The sequence below is a fragment of the Rhamphochromis sp. 'chilingali' genome (assembly GCF_963969265.1).
Source record: "Rhamphochromis sp. 'chilingali' genome assembly, chromosome: 1".
In the NCBI taxonomy this organism is placed as follows: domain Eukaryota; kingdom Metazoa; phylum Chordata; class Actinopteri; order Cichliformes; family Cichlidae; genus Rhamphochromis; species Rhamphochromis sp. 'chilingali'.
The window spans coordinates 56,182,287-56,197,982 of NC_137929.1; the positions used below are offsets into that span (position 1 = coordinate 56,182,287).

The following is a 15,696-nucleotide window of genomic DNA, read 5'->3' on the forward strand; positions in this document are numbered from 1 at the left end:
GATGGGTGGGGGAAACTAGCTGGTACATTAATAAGTACATGTACTTAATAAGAGGTGAAATCAGAGTGAAGCTCCTCACCTATTACAGTGATCCACTGAATGGAGACTCTCCATGACCGCTAATGTCACACCTGTAGAGGCCTTCATCAGACCTGGAAACATGCTGGATGGTCATGTGACCTGCAAGCTGCTTCCTGATGAAGCAGCCATCTTTATAGAAAGCAGCTGGGAGGTTGGAGGGAGCTCTGTTGTTTACTTGTGTCCATCCAGGAGAGCAGTCGTCCTCCTCACAGCTCAGAGACAAACTCATCTTTAAACAGCTGAGAGCTGCTGGGACTCAGTCAGTTGAGCTGTGATGGAGAGCAGATCATGACACGCCACCGGGCCCTCTTACCACCACCAGTAGGCGAACATGGGGTAAAATATTAATTTAAGTACTCTGTCTCAACCAGTACTATTGTAGTTTTTGTTTTTATGTTTTCCTATGTAGCTGCAGCACTAAAGGCCATTTTAACATCATACATTTTTGCTTGGCATGTGACTGATTCGTGCATTTGGCATCATGTTGTACTGAATGCAGCAGGCCAAGCATGCATTGCAGACCCCACTTAAAGTAGCTCCTCTCCTGTGAAACAATGTTTTACCAGCACAAGGCAGGAGATTTTAAATGTGAGTCATAGATATGTCAACCTTCAGGCTGTTGTGTGGGGAGGCTAGTTCAGGACATCAGAGCAGCTATTCAAAGCTTTGAGGTTGTAATGCTAAATATATATATATATATATATACATACATACATACATACAGGGAAAAATATGCATAAAAGACACCAGACATTTTGGTGCATTTTTACTTTTTATTTTGCAGTTTTAAAAATAAAAGATTAAAAGAAACAAATTTTGCTTTGCCGCATCAGCTGCTGATGTTGGTTTCTGGGTGAAGAGAGGAGTGTATTGGTTAGCCACAACCAAACCAGAACAAGTTAAATTTTCCATTTGACACCATTTTAAGACAACACCGTCACAGAAGGAAAACAAGTGAGACAAACATTTATTAAACCAGATCTCTGTCATGCGAATAAAAGAAGCTTCAGTAACAGTTAAGTTACTTTAGGTATAAAACAAATGAAAGTTTTGATCAGTTTATTTTAACGAGAAATTTCTGTATATACATATGTAAACATAAAATTTTATATTTGCTCTTTGCTAAGGTGTCTGTTACGTGTGGACACAACACTGGTTCATTCCTTGATGTAGATGCATTTTATATGCTTAAACAATTCACAGGTGGATCAATGAAAAAACTAAATAAAAAAAATTTAAATCACTCTAAAACTTATCATATACAAGGCCTGGACTGAAAATGAGTGTAAAAGCAATGTCCAAAGAAAACCTTTGAAAGGCCTTCAGACAGGAATATCATGTCTCTCTCTCTCTCTTTATGTTCTCTCTGTTCCTCAAGCTTGGGTCTTCTACCAGAGGCACAGATTATTATCACATTTAGATATACACATACACTGCTCAAAAAAATTAAATTCACACTTAGAAAGATATCAAATCCAAAACAATCCAGGGTATGTGTACGGCTGGGGGACCATGTTTGATGTGGTGATTAGTAATACTAGACTAGGGGGTGGTCCTATCTCCATTCCTATTTACCTTGTACAACTCAGATTTCCAGTACAACAGTGAAACATGCCACCGTCAGAAGTTCTCTGATGACACTGCAATGGTTGGGTCTATTAAGGGTGGGCAGGATATGGAGTACAGGGAGCTGGTTAGGAACTATGTGGAATGGCCCTGAAGTAATCACCCTCATCTAAATGTCAGCAAGACAAATGAGTTGGTGGTTGACTTCCAGAAGAAAAAAAACAGTGACTAGGCCTATCAACATCATGGTAAAGAAGGTCAAAACAGTGGACAGCTTGGATGTTCACCTGAATGACAGACTGAACTGGAGGACCAACAGTGATGCTGTTTACAAAGGAGATGAGCAGACTCTACTTTCTAAGGAAGCTCAGATCCTTTACTGTGTGCAGCAAGATGTTGGAGATCTTCTACTAGTCTGTGGTAGCGAGTGCTCTTGTCTGCTGAGGGAGCAATGTCGGTGCCAGATATGCCTACAGGATTAACAAACTAATTCACAAGGCTGGAAGCATCATTGGTCAGAATTTTGAGGTGTTTTAGTCAATGAGGGACAGGAGGTCACTGAAGGTCACTGAACAAACTGCTCTCTATCACACCCACTGGCTGGAAAGGTTAACAGCACTCTATGATCACTTGGCAGCACAAATGAAGAGTCTACTAACAGCAGGTACTCATCCAGACTTGCTAACACCGGGCAGAACAATCCTGGTCATGAAGAATCCCCAGAGCAGCTGCTTTAAAAGTGCCTCAGGCAGCTGAAGACAAACAGTAATATGGAACAAGAGAATGAATTGTAATGGCTAGAAAAGGCTGGAATAAAGAACACCCAAGTTTAAAACTGTGCAAAGGTCCTCCAGACACTATCCAACACATTGTAGCATATAAGAGAAGATATGAACTGGGATAATGTATACTGAGAGGAACAACCAAGTCTTAGATAGTGTACAGGAGTATCTGTGGTGAGGTGTGGACTAAAAGTCTCAGAGTCCCAATGGGAGACGCCACCAATGGTGGTTGAGAAAAACAGGGTTAAGAACAGACAAGCAGCTGCTAGCCAACCAACCAGTGCTGGTTGATAAGTAACAGAAGGGGGGGGGGGGGGGGGGGGGGGGGGTTACATATATAAACACAACCACAACATATACTTAATATGTCCAACTTGGGTTCATTTTCATCAAATGAGAAAAAAAGTATTAAATCATTTGAAGATCTTTCTTAACACATTTTAAGACATGTACTCTGTTCTGCAGTTGTTGGGGACCAAGTTAGTGACCAACATCAACTGGACATCAGTGGTTGGACTGGTGGACTACTTCAGTGAAGAGTAGATTATGTCTGGCTCTGGTTTCAAGTCTAAACACAAACAAAAACAGTTCAAATGACAAGATGTTTAGAAGATTTGTAGTTCAATCAGAACCACTTCTCTGCATCACAGTCCCAGTTCTGATTTCACACTTTACTGGGAACCACCTCACATACAAATCACAGAGTATCTTGCTGCTTAAATTTCAACTGATTATTAAATGGTCCAATAAATTCAAATCTGGAACTGAAAAAACTAAAACAATCAGTTCATTAACAGAATTAATTTATGTTAAAATTGAAACACTGACTGCTTTCCCTTTCTTTTTCTTCCTCTCCACTTTATAAATTACGCAGACAGACCTTTTTTATACTGTGTTGCAAGGATGAGTATGAATCACTAGAGACACCGCAGTCAAATAGTCAATCCTATTATACTGCTTTGAAGTCAGCTACTGTCTGGGGCACATCTGCAGTTGGTGCACTAAAATGTAAAATCTCTGTGCAGTCACAAAACATTGGTATGGATGTCATTAAAAACCCTCATGCTTATTGTGTGATGCCCTGAGACAATCTAGCACATAACAGCAAGGATCAAGATGCTATCAAGCAGGGTATTCATTGAACAGCATAACCAAGTGGCTGGAAGATCTGCGCCAGAATGGCCTGGAGGTCCCGAGGTCAAAATAGGGGACGCCCCCAGGGTGGTTGAAAAAATGACTGAGCTAAGATCCTGTGGGACCAGATACTGACAGACAAACTAGTGATGGCTAATCATAGTAGTGGTGGAGAAGCAGAGGAAGATGGCCATAGTGATAGATGTAGTGATTCAGAAAGACAGCAAAATCAGGAAGAAGGGACACGAGAAGCTAGAGAAGTATCAAAGACTGAAAGAGGAGCTTAAGAAGACGTAGAGAGTGAAGGCAACAGTGGTTCCATTGGTAATTGGTGCACTTGGAGCAGTGGCCCCAAAACTGGGCGAGAAGTTCCAGCAGATCCCAGGAACAACATTGGAGATCTCTGTCCAGAAGTGCAGTCCTAGGAACAGCAAATATACTGTGTGGGACCCTCAAGCCCCCAGGTCTCTGGTAGAGGACCTAAGCTTGAAGGATAAAGACTGCCTGCACCCCTGACCCCTATCACTCTGCAGAGAATTGTACAAACTAGTCTTCTGGCAGCATTTCATTTTGATGGGATTTTAAAATGCAAAACTTTAAACTTTAATTTAAATGTTAAATGTAAACATTTGGATTGCACAGTGATACTTTAACTTTTGATAAGAAACAGATGTATTTCTTTAGCTGTATTTCAAATACTCAATTTTAATTTCAAATGGAAAATCTAATCTTTCCATTACGAACTCATAAGGAGGGAATTGAAAATGTATTTTTGTGTTTATTTTATACAATGGAAAAGTCTAAGATGTTTATGTTGATGGCTTTTGCTTATGATGTGGTCATAAAAATAGCAGAGTAGTTTTGTTTTGGACTACATTGAGAGTCACAGCTTTAAGTCCCGCTTTCCTCTTTTCCTGCTCCTGAAAACTACAACAAAGTAAAAACCTCACAATGACGTTTAAATTTCAATTAGGTCTTAAAAATGACAATAACACTGTATTTTAGTATCAAGAAAACTCAGTGAAACTCAGTACATTACTTTTTTAATACACTCAACAAAAATATAAACGCAACACCTTTGTTACTGCTCCCATTCCCCATGGGATGGACGTAGAGACCTAAAATTCATTCCAGATACACAATATAACCATCCCTCCCAAACAGTGGTCACAAATCAGTCCAAATGTGTGGTAGTGGGCACATCTGCCATATTGAGATAATCCATCCCACCTCACAGGTGTGCCACATCAGGATGCTGATCTGACATCATGAGTAGTGCACAGGTGTACCTCAGACTGCCCACAACAAAAGGCCACCCTGGAATGTGCAGTTTTTTGCGCTATTGGGGGTCTGGGGACCCAGAACCGGTCAGTATCTGGTGTGACCACCATTTGCCTCATGCAGTGCAACACATCGTCGCATGGAGTCTATCAGATTGTCAATTGTGGCCTGTGGAATGTTGGTCCACTCCACTTCAATGGCTGTGCGAGGTATTCGTGGGAACTGGTACACGCTGTCGTATACGCCGGTCAAGCACATCCCGAACATGCTCAATGGGTGACATGTCCGGTGAGTATGCTGGCCATGCAAGAACTGGGACATTCTCAGCTGCCATCTGCCCTGAACAATGTGAACCATGATTCATCCGTGAAGCGCACACCTCTCCAACGTGCCAGACGCCATCGAATGTGAGCATTTGCCCACACAAGTCTGTTACGGCGACGAGCTGAAGTCAGGTCAAGACCCCGATGAGGACGACGGGCATGCAGTTGAGCGTCCCTGAGACGGTTTCTGACAGTTTGTGCAGAAATTGTTTGGTTGTGCAAACCAATTCTTCCAGCAGCTGTCTGGGTGGCTGGTCTCAGACGATCTTGGAGGTGAACCTGCTGGATGTGGAGGTCCTGGGCTGGTGTGGTTACACGAGGTCTGCGGTTGTGAGACCGGTTGGATGTGCTGCCATATTCTCTGAAACGCCTGTGGAGACGGCTTATGGTTGAGAAATGAACATTCAATGCACGGGCGACAGATCTGGTTGACATTCCTGCTGTCAGCATGCCAATTGCACGCTCCCTCATTGCTTGTGGCATCTGTGGCATTTTGCTGTGAGACAAAACTGCACATTCCAGGGTGGCCTTTTGTTGTGGGCAGTCTGAGGTACACCTGTGCACTACTCATGATGTCAGATCAGCATCCTGATGTGGCACACCTGTGAGGTGGGATGGATTATCTCAATATAGCAGATGTGCCCACTACCACACATTTGGACTGATTTGTGACCACTGTTTGGGAGGGATGGTTATATTGTGTATCTGGAATGAATTTTAGGTCTCTATGTCCATCCCATGGGGAATGGGAGCAAAAACAAAAGTGTTGCGTTTATATTTTTGTTCAGTGTACATTACATGACATGTCTTTGAGAAAACTTTATATTTTAATAGCTGTAAATGGTAAAATATTCTATGGTATTTCTGGAGTGTTGGCAAAATAGAAGAAGAAGGAGAAGAAGAAGAAAACAGCATGAATTTTGTGAACCTTTTCAGCCCTAGACTAAAATTGAAAACACACCTGAACTGAAAAATTTAAAAGTGTGGCCCAAAGAGTTTGTCCACATCCACTGTAGCTTCTTTCTATCCAAAGTTTAAAAGTAGCCATACCTCGAGTCCTCTTTGGTGTGATGGCTATTTGTCCATAACTGACATCTTCAGTTCTCACTGCTGAGTACACTGCTGCTGGATCACTCTCTGGAGAATAAAACATATTTAAATTACTGCAGGTACAACAGCTGCAAGAGTACTGTTATGTTAAAAAGAAAACACAAGAGTGCTATTGGTATTCCTCAAATCTCCAGTGCTTTCAAAGAGAAATGTAGTAAGACAGATACAGTACAGTAATACGATATGATACCTTTATTTATATAGCACTTTTCAAAACACAGAGTCACAAAGTGCTTTACAGTTCAAACAAATACCACACATGGAAGGTAAGTGTACATATTAACACATACAGACACATAAACAGACATGTAATCAACTGACAGTCATTCATTCCAGCATTCATACATACACACATACATCCTTGTGTAGTTTTCAAACTATGGCAAGAAATGAAGGGGAATGGATTAAGGAAATTCTAACCTATAAAAATGAATTTTCAGCATTCAGCAGTTAGAGTGAGTAAGACTGTTTCACAGTTTGGGTGCTATAACCTCAAAACATGATCGCCTCTGTTTTTTGTTTTTTTAAATCAAAGTGTGTGGCTGTTAGAAGGCCCTGATCAAAGAGGCTGGCTGCATTTATAAGGTGTTAGAAGCTAAGCTAATTTATTTAACTAGTAATGGTGATTAGTCGGCACATATTTAAAAATGTCAGATTTTTGACAGTGCATCTGGAAAGTATTCACAGAGCTTAATTTTGTCATGCCTTATTCCCTCTGCCTTGGAGGGAATATTTTCTGTCCTGTGTTGTAGGGACCTGAACACTTCAAGTTTGTGTTCCAGAGGGTGATGGGAGTCAAACAGTAGGTACTGGGCTATCTGTAAATGTCAGAGTTGAGACTTCCATTCCCCTCAGTGCATACAGCACACTGCGTACATAGAGGAGGATGATAGCCTCAACACTGAAGTTTACTGGAAGCCCACACACACCCACACACACACAGACTGGTAACTACTTTTTGACTCCACCACCCTCTGAAACACTAACCTGAAGTAATCAGGATCCTGCAAGAAAATGTACCCTGCCAGACAAGAAATAAAAGGAAGACACGTGTAAAGAAAGTCTTAAAACGTGTGGTTATCCCACATGAAATCAGCAAAGATGCCACCAGATAGGGGAAAACAACATAGTCATTCTTTATGTAGCAGGTTTATCAGAGAAATTAGGGAAAATTTCCTCCAAGTGGACATCCCAGTGTACTTCAGATTGAGTCACACGTTTAGAAAAAAAACTGGTTCCTCTTAAGGACAAAACTCCCAAACACAAGCATGGGACAACATAAAACAGCCACCTTGAAAGGACAAAACATAACTATATATCTCTACCTAGAGAGGTCACTCTTGTGAGGATGCGAAAGAGGCCATCTATGTCAGTAGTAATATACCTGTACTTTTTTTGCCCCCCCCACACACACACACCCCTCACCCTCCACCCCCCCCACCCACCCCACTTCCTCTTTCCCCCCTCCCCTAGCCCCCTCCGCGTTCATGTGAGTGCATGTGCGCGTGAACGGACTTTTTGCACGTGCATGTGGGTTCAGGGGTTCAGACTTTGCTACCCGCACAGAGCGTTTCTGACAGTCAGGCGCTGCTTGTACAATAGAGAAAAGAAACAATACAGAGTGTTTCTCTGCTCCAAGAAATCCGAGGGCCTTTCACAAGGTAAGCATGTCTGTTATGCCCAGGGCATAAATGTCTGTATGTCAGTGCTGATTATTCAAACCCTGTTTAAAATGTGACACACATGTCCGAAAACATTTCCTCTAAATTTGCATAGTTACTGATTTAAAGAAAATATATTTTCGAATTTTTAGTTGCATGTCAAACATATGATAGACTCTTGAGCATGTTTATATAGCTAAATTCACAATGGTATAACCATGCTAAATAAAAGAGGCCCAAGCACCAATGCACTCTAATGCAAACCTCTAAACTGTATGTTGATAAGTACTGTCAGAAACGCTCTGTGGGGGTAGCAAAGTCGGCTCAATGCACATCCAGGAATCCGTGTGAAAGAAAGGTGTCGCTGCAGCTAGGCTCTCAGGATAGTGAGGCTTTTATTTATATTTGCATCCTGGTGCGTTAAAACTAGCAGCCTCTGTGTCCCGCTTGGATCCTCATTCCGAAAATTCAGATATTTAAATAAAATGGTGAATTGGCTAGTGATGAGGAGCCACTTAGCTCCGTAAAATGAGGTTTGATTAAATTAAACTCTTATGAACAGCTTTGAATTCTACCTCTCTGCTGATGTGTTCCAAACAAACGATGTTTTCTACATGGTCAAATTGTGTGCTAACTACCTCACACCGCTGTGTCTGGGATCTGAAAAAATAAAAAGTTAAAACGATATACCTTGCGGCAGTTGTGAAGTGCTGAGGAAAATACTGTGTGTCTGATGGGGTGTTTTTATATAGGTGGACTTGGTTTCAGTTGGGTTCTGAGATGCAGATATAAAGAGGAGGTTGTAAAGAGAAGGGTGGAAAAACTATGGTGGTTCGGTTAGTCAGTAGGAGGTGTAATTGTCTGCCTGTAGAGATAAAGGTGTGGGGTGTAAGAAAATGTGAAAAACCTTTGGAGGTTCAGTTGGACAAGGTTTCAGTTGACCTCTGACATGATAGGATAAGATAATGGAACTGTTTGTAATTAAAAATGTGGAAACTATGGAACTACAGTTGGGATGTGTGCTGGGATGCTCTTGGTAAAGGGAGCCTCTTTTATTGTTTTATGACTTGTTTTGCTGACTGTTGGGGCCCTACCTGTAACCCACTCTGTCTAACTGTTGCAGAGTTAAGAATATGTGGTTTTAGAAGTATCACTAGAAAAGTTTATTTCTAAAGGAATACCTGTTGTTGTTTGTGGTACTCTAAACTATTAGCCTCTGTGTCTTTTTGGAGCACTAAAGAAAAAAGCAAAATGGAGTTAAATCATCTTTGTGTAATCATTGAGTCTTACTGTTACAGGGTGTTTGTGCCTTTTGGATAATTAGAGGTTTAGTTGCATTAAAGGCACATTGGGGGTTGATACAGTGCTAGTGTGGCTATATGTGAATATGTGCTTTTAGAAGTATCACAGTTTATTTCTAAAAGAATACATGTTGTTTGTTGTGCTCTGTTTGAAAACTATTTGCTCCTAAATAGCACTAAAGAAAAAGCAAAAGGCTCCTAACTAGTTAAAATACCCCTAAACTAGTTAAATTAAATCATCTATGTCTAAATAACAGAGCTCTGAGACCTATACAATCCTTTAAAAAGAGTTTAATTAAAACACATAATGGTTTCATTAAATAAAACGCTATTAAACACATGTAAACTCATATGACCCCTGAACCCACATGCATGTGCAAAAAGTCCGTTCACGCGCACTCACATGAACGTGGAGGGGGATAGGGGAGGGGAGAAAGAGGAAGTGTGTGTGTGTGTGTGGGGGGGGGGGGCAAAAAAAGTACAGGTATACTACAACTTATGTCCACTGCTAATGACCATTATTAAACAGACACAGTGGCTTATGACACCCCCATCAGGCAACTACAATGCAGTTTCTTTATAATGTTTTTGATCAGGGCAGCCTCTCTCCTATAGTATTTGACAAAGTAAGGTTATAGTAAAGCTATAGCGGCTCTCCTGAGGTCTTTGTTTCTTTGCACTTTGAACAAGGTTGATATGTATTAGTGTATTTTATTGTCTTTATTCCAGTAAAATAAAGTTTTTTTATTCCTTTTTAAACTTACATTGAGTGCCTGGACTTGGATGTTTTATGCCATGCTTTGATCACAATCTTTCCATTTGTCGTATTACTGCAATACAGCTATACAAACCTTTTTATTTTTGTAACGCTGCATTATATGGAGATGCTTTTTTTAAAAGCTGCAACGCCTTTTCACAGTTTTTTGTTTTTTTGTTTTAACACCTCTGCTGTCAAAAGCAGAATGACCAACTGGAAGTCGTGGGTGTTTGTATGTGTAAAGATCTCCACAGTTGTCACGCTAATACAAAGCTGTGAAAAAGTAAGGTGGACAACCATGTAGTTCACCATCTTCTTTCAATGCAAACTAACACTTTTCACCACAGAGCAATAAACAAACACGTTCTCACAAAATGAATGCTATTATTAGCCACTCAACAACAGACTGTGGTGAGAGGTGTTATCATCTTTACACTACAGTTAACTAGAATCAAGAGGTACTGCTATGCCTTTACACTGAAATTTAAAGAAGTGAGAATGACAGTTTGAAAACACGTAGTTAAGAATAACTGATATTTTCCATCTGTCTTTTGAATCTTATAGTACCTGGAAATATTTCCTGCTAATCCTGCTAAAAAATTGAGTGTGCACCAAACCCTGAAAGGCAGACACATCTGGGGCCATTCTGGGCACTTAATTGCTTGTCTAAAAAGCAGCCCCCTTCAAAATGCTCTGTGGGTCAGATGTGGCCTAAAAGTTACAAGACGTCTGATGTTGTAAAGATTTTATTAACTAATTATTGCCAAAAAACACATCAACAGTCCAAGTTTATTACCAGTGTTGGAGTGTAATGTGTTAATGTAATTGCATCACATTTTACAGTAATGCAGAAATATAACAAGCTAGTGTACTAAATCAAATAATTGCATTACATTTACATTTATTACAAAAATCCTTCAGTTATTGTCACACTGGATGGATGTGCAGGGAGGTGGAAAATGATGGAGTACAGTCTATTTCTTTTTTGGGAATAGAGATAAAGTCATTACTTTTTTTTCACAAAAAGACACGAGAAGAGTGGTAAAGTGCAAACTGCATCCAGGATAGAACAAAGAGCATAATTGTGCTAACACAACTTTTGCCTCTTTGCAAACATCTGCATATACAGCGTGTGTGTAAACCCCAACCCAATAGACAAACCCTTAGGTGCCAGTAGGTGCCAAAGGCACTGATTCAGGGTTAAAGCAACTATTTCCACTTGTACATATTTCTATAATAGAATCACAACTGTGATCGCTTTGAACTTTCTGTGGGCCGGTTTCCAGCTTTCAATTTTGCTGTTGATTTTTTCTTTAATGTGGAATGTTTAAACTGTTTGGTATAGTGATGTTGACTAACATGTGTTGTCCCTGTTAAAGAACAAAAAAGACATAAATAAAAGAAATATAATGCAATTTAGCTGTAGCTTGTCTCTATCCAAAGTTTAAGAGTAGCCATACCTCGAGTCCTCTTTGGTCTGATGACTATTTGTCCATAACTGACATCTTCAGTTCTCACTGCTGAGTACACTGCTGCTGGATCACTCTCTGGAGAATGAAACACATTTAAATTACTGCAGGTACAACAGCTGCAAGAGTACTGTTATGTTAAAAAGAAAACACAAGAGTGTGAAGATATGCGTAGCCTATTTTAGAGTTTAGAAATGTGTTAGATAGGATGTAGAATTATTGTAGAGACACTGACACTGCCCTGGATGTAATAAAGGCCTGAGTGTGTCATAAACTTAGGAGTAGATTTCTAGGAGACCCTCCCCCAGTTTGAACTGTGAAAGTGAGACAAAGAGAGGTTAATGTTGAGTGGAAATTCCTCAGGGCATGCCTGGGTGGGAGTCCCAAAGTTTGTAACTAAATGACGTTGGTTTGGAAGGGAGATGGACTTTTATGACCCTCAGGAAGGGTACATAGGTACATAGAGATATATGCACATAGTGCTTTAACTGTTACGCACACACATCCACACGCACACTCACTCACGTGTACTCACACATACACACGGATACGCGCACACACAGGCACTCACGTGCTCTTGCACATAGACACAGACAGAGTTTGCAGCACACCGTGGGGGTTTTGTGATAGGGTCGCTCCTACAAAACTGTGTTTCACAGACAAAGGAGTGAAGATTTTGCAGAGGGACATCGGCCTGGCAAGTCTTCCCTTCTAGAAGAATGCATGCTTAAATAAAGATGAGTAAAGATGAGTAAAGATGAATAAAGATGAATAAAGTTTTTGTGAAAATGACTACTGAGTCCGGTGCATCTCTGGAGGCCCGAGGAATAAAAAGAACCGGGGTAAAACTGATTTCCCAACAAGTGCTATTGGTATTCCTCAAATCTCCAGTGCTTTCAAAGATAAAAATAGTAAGAAAGAAATATGTAAAAAAAGGGAAAAAAATGACATAAATTACACAGGTCTCTGGACTAATAAAATGCCTTTCTTTTAATGGATTAAATACATTAAAAACATGCTCTAATTTAGTGGCTTTTGCCTTCTAGAGTGCAGAAAAATAAACATGGCAACAAAACAGTTCCAGCATCACTCAACGCGCATGCACAACACTAATTTCTTTTTATACACATTTTTCCTTCTTTTTTTCAGCTACTCGGAGCAAAGATGTGTCCACCATTTATTTAGCATTTAAGGGCATCACCCAGGAAGGCTATTGTAAACACTTTTGTAATCAACTGTTTGTAGACAAGAAATTAAAATACATAATAAAAACACGTTAAAATAAATGATATTCAGTAATAATAATAATGACGACCCTAGCACTGGTCATTCCTATCAGTCTCATACAGCATATTTGTAAAGCCTTATAGGGTTTCCCATTAGTGGTAATACCTGGTACCAGATTTCATCGGTAGTATTCATGAGTCACGAGAATGACTCCTTCACATAATTATACCCAACATTTTTTAAACCTGGTAATGAGGGAAGTGGCCACATGTTTATGGGTAGCTGTAGCTCAGCTTGTAGAACAGGTCACTAACTGGTTCAACCCCTGGCTGCTTCAGTCTGTACTTTAAATATATGTGGGCAAGATATTAACCATGATTAAAATACATTCATCCAAGCCTGTACTGGTAATCTGGCATGGTGGGCATTTTCAAAGTGGGGCGGGTGGTGACTGGTGTGCAGTGGCCCATCCCGACATGCATTTACAGCAGCCTATTTGTTCATTTTTTTGTGGAAGAAATGGCAAAAGGGTGGAGCTGAAAAGCGAAGATTAAACAATATATATGCAGTATAAGCAAAAAATAAGCAGTTAAATAAGTCAAGGGGAACACTGACCACAGAGCTGTAAGCGTTTTATCAACAGTATGAAAGGATCTGGTTAACATGTCAGGATGTCACACAAACTATTGAATTATTGTCTTTACAAAAGTTAGATTCAGAATTTAAGAGTAAATTTGTATTGTAATTAATAATTAAGTTTTAAAACTTTTGCTCGTTTTCCTTTTGTTTGCTTTGTTCATTTGTCTCTTTTAATTCTATTTTTTTTTATACTTTTTCAACATGTTCAAAATAAAGATTCAATCAATCAATCAATCAAAATTATGGTAATAAATAATATAACAGTGTTTGATTCATGGTTTGTGCATATAATTTGCACTACAGTTATACTTTTACAACATTTTTTATATGAACATGGTTTTAATAATTTTAAGAGAGTTGGCTCACTCTCATGTAGCTGAGAAGAAGGCAAGAAAAGAACAGTTGCTTTGGACACAACCCTCCACACCGAGCCCTGGAAAAAGAGCCATGTGTCAGGTCAAACACAAATGCAAGAACAATCATGCCACTGTGCGATGTGTTCACTGCTACAGATACACATGTGGTAAATGCAGACTACAGATACCATGGCAGTGCCAGGATTGTGAGTGATTGCTGAAAATGTTGAAATGTACTCACTCACTTTTTATTATTATTTGTAAATATGTGTACAAATGGTTGGTTTTTGTACTGTTTATATCAATAAATCTCAGCAACAAAGGACATACACCCATGTGTGTTGATTTCTCCCTAAGATGGCAAACTGAAACACTCCAAGTTGGTGACTTTTGGAGATTTATTTCCCTGGATGATTGAGAATGCATCAGACGAACACAAAAGGAAGTTCACAGCTTTTAGCAGCTCCCCCACCCCCTCAATCACACACCCCCACTCCCCTCCCTCCAGAATTCCCAGGTAACAACCTAATTTACATATGAATGACTAGACAATTTAGCTTCCACTTGGCTGAAGCTAAAGTTTAGCTAAAAGCCTACCAGCCATTTGACTGGAAGGCGGGTTTTAAAGGTAGAAAGGTAGAAGCCTGGGACTCCTCTCATTATGCTCTGTTAATAAGTTTTTCATTCTCCAAACCTCGTCAGCCCCTATTCTTTTATGTAGGCTTTCCATTCACCATTCTGGGCTCCAGAAGAATGGCGTTCTTGCAGGGTCTCTTTTCTTTCCTTTTGCCTACGTTGGCCTTACAGCTATATGCAGGCTCTCTCTCTATCTCTCTTTCTCCTAGCCTATGTTGACCTAACCCAGTCACAGGCTCTTACACTAGCTTCTCTGTCGCAGTCTACGACGTCCTTACAGAAGCTTATCCACAAGTTTCCTGCTCCGCCAATGCCAGGAAGTATCTGTCATTGCCAGCCACCAGCCAAGCCACCAGAGGGTCTTTGCCAATACCGGCCGCTATCCAAGCAACCTGAGCTGTCATGCCATTGCTGTCATCATCCTCCAGTGGCCTTCTGTTACCTCTGTCACCCCCTCCCAGTCAAGTCATATGAGGAGTTCCATTGCCTGCGACATCACTCTCCAGGAGACTTCTTTAGTTGGCAGAGTGTCATGGTCCGGGTGAGTGGGCGAACACCCCGCGTGCCGGTGGTTCCACCTTGGGGCGGAGCTGCCGCGCCTCCTTGTCATCACCTCACCTGTGGGTAATCTAGCTGCGGGCTTTTTATGACAAGCGTTCTCAAACACTCACCGTCAGAACGTCTGCTTACTTGGTGAAGGTTCTTAGTATCTCACAGAAACCAAGTCATAGTTATTCTGGTGCTGACATCGCTTTGTATTTCCTCACAGTATCTCCTGGACGCCAGTGCTTTCTACCATCACTCCAACTGTCACTCCGCTCCTGCACCACTCTACACCTGCCTGATCAGTGATCAGTTGATCAGTGAATTAATATCTGGTTCATTCCTGGCATACAGCTTGATGTTATTCATGTAGAGCAGGTGGCTCAAAATTGTTTTATTAAAAATTGTTGGTATCCATAGCCATTCATAGCCAGTCTTGTCAATGATTTAACTGAGGGGGTTCAGGCCTAAGCAGAACAGCAGTGGGGACAGACCATGTCTCACACTTGATGACTTGCGCTGTTGCCTTCAAGCTGGCTTCTAGTTCTGGTCACCAAATCACCATTGAATGATGAAAGCTCTTAATGTCCTGTTGATTTGGAGTGATAGGTTTTCTTATAGTCAGTCCAGGCATTGCACAGGTTGGTGAGCCTGGTATTACAGTCTTGGGTGACTGTTCTATCTACCAGTAGTTGGTGTTTCACCTCTCTGGTGTTTCTGCCAATTCCTTTCTGTGCCCCACTGATGTATTGAGCCATATGCCTTTTCATCTTAGCAGCTATAATGCCTGACAGGAGCGTCCATGTGGTACTGAGACAGGCCAGTAGTTG

General features: G+C 40.8%; 1 long non-coding RNA gene across 1 annotated transcript; it reads right to left on the minus strand.

The window, feature by feature from the left end:
* Window positions 1-2,749: 2,749 nt before the first annotated feature.
* Window positions 2,750-11,709, minus strand: LOC308389109. The gene is made up of 3 exons (XR_013970219.1): window positions 11,457-11,709; window positions 6,218-6,304; window positions 2,750-2,997 (listed from the first exon to the last, which is right to left on the minus strand). It is a non-coding gene; the product is annotated as an uncharacterized lncRNA (long non-coding RNA).
* Between the last annotated feature and the right edge of the window lie 3,987 nt (window positions 11,710-15,696).